The sequence below is a fragment of the Penaeus monodon genome, chromosome 4, assembly GCF_015228065.2.
Source record: "Penaeus monodon isolate SGIC_2016 chromosome 4, NSTDA_Pmon_1, whole genome shotgun sequence".
In the NCBI taxonomy this organism is placed as follows: domain Eukaryota; kingdom Metazoa; phylum Arthropoda; class Malacostraca; order Decapoda; family Penaeidae; genus Penaeus; species Penaeus monodon.
Genome location: NC_051389.1, coordinates 23,600,468 through 23,602,152, shown reverse-complemented (window position 1 = coordinate 23,602,152; position 1,685 = coordinate 23,600,468). Strand labels below are relative to the sequence as shown.

The following is a 1,685-nucleotide window of genomic DNA, read 5'->3' as shown; positions in this document are numbered from 1 at the left end:
GATCAAAAAGACGAGGCAATAAGCCGACTCCCTGCTGGTGTCACGTGAGAAACAACAAGGGAAGGAGACTCGAATCAAAACAAACGTGGAAAAAGCAAATGACGGTCGCATCGGCTCGGGACACCTGGTATGACAAAAGCACTTTCTTCGTGCCTAGTCCAAGCTCTATGGCAGTCCTCAAAGCCACTTATTTTGGTCTCTGTTGCATGTCTGTATTTCATTTGCCTCCTTTAAAAATAAACGAGAGGAAAAATGGGAAAAAACCTGATTTCGTAGCTTGATTTTCATTTCCATCTCTCTTCATTTTTGAAAGGGGAACTTCAGCTAAGGTAAAGTTACGAAATAGAAAATACCCCCTATAAATATATCATTTTCTGTCTTCCTGGGAGTAAACAGGAACAGCATCTCGCCCTCGACTCCATCTTCAGGGAATCTAAGCCTTCCCAGCACCTTCCGGGGCTTCAACGAGATAAGTTGAAGTTCAGACGCAGCAGGCAAGAGAAAAAGTCTTCGCCTTTTTTCTGGTTTCTCTGTTATCTTGAATCATCTTTACCGGGTGATTTCTCTTTAGCATTTTCCTGTTTTACCTTTCTTCTCTTTTTTTCGAGTTTAGTTTTCTTTTGCTAAAAACAAACTAATTCTTGTCTTTTTTCAAACTCATTGCTAATTACCTTAACTTGACCTTCCTTCCTCCCTTGCTATCTCTGCTCTCCTCGCTTCCGTATTTCCCCAAACAGCCAAGCTCGCTCGATGAACCGACCTCGCGAATGGAGGTGAAACAAGAACAAGTGAGAAAGGAAACGGAATGAAAGAATTGTTGGCGCGAAAGAAATCTCATTCGAGATTGGTCCAAAAGCCTGACCACTAATCTCTTACTATACATATTTTGTGACCTAGAATAGGCAAGGAAACCTACAGCTCTCGTACGGGCTGGGATAGGCTGGATAGGCCGGGGTTTTTCGTTCTCCTTCTCAGGGACAGACTCTTCCTTTCCGTCTTTATTCGTCATCCTTCAAGAGAACACGAGGCGTCTGTGCTACTTGAGAAGCCCTGGGCATCTCTCCTTTCTCCTTTTTTAAACTTCAGATGGGTAACTGAACAGATTTTCATAATCTTTCTCCAAAAAGGCGGTTCAAAGTTTTTTTTTTTTTTTTTATTCCATTCTTCATAAGCCAAGGGAAGAGACGACACGACGCGATTCAAAATACTGGCCACTGCACTGCGTGGAGCGTTGCAATGCCTGTGGTTCAGTGTAAATTACACATATACTTGAGCTGCGTGTTGCTTTTCGGTGTTTTTTATCTCTTTATCTTGGACCACACTGAAAATATACAGATAGCATGCAGGTCTCTAGTGGTTGCTTGTCTGCTTTGTTTGGGTGTTGATGTTGCTGCTTTCCCGCGACCTCTTAGGCAGTAGTCACCACAACACTAACGGGACTTGACTTCTTTCTCTTTAGACATTACACCTTGTCAAGATCATGAGTTCAAAATGCACCAAAACCCTTTCACTTGCAGTCTTACTAACAGGGTGCCGAGATCTCGATTCAGTGAACCGATGTTTGGGCACTGTGGGACGAGGTCGCTGTGGCACTTTGGGCACTCCTGTGGCTCTCGGTGGCACTTGAGGATGTTGCATATGAAAAAGAGTATTACTTTTTGGTCACTGGTGACTTGGAAGACCCG

At 43.6% G+C, this 1,685-nt stretch overlaps 1 protein-coding gene across 1 annotated transcript in view; it reads right to left on the bottom strand.

The window, feature by feature from the left end:
* Positions 1-1,120: 1,120 nt before the first annotated feature.
* Positions 1,121-1,685, bottom strand: part of LOC119571051 (cyclin-dependent kinase 5 activator 1-like) — a 66,345-nt gene continuing 65,780 nt past the window's right edge. Inside the window, exon 2 of the mRNA XM_037918525.1 lies at positions 1,121-1,685. This exon is cut by the window's right edge and continues 907 nt beyond it. The gene's annotated coding sequence lies outside the window, so the exon portion shown is untranslated.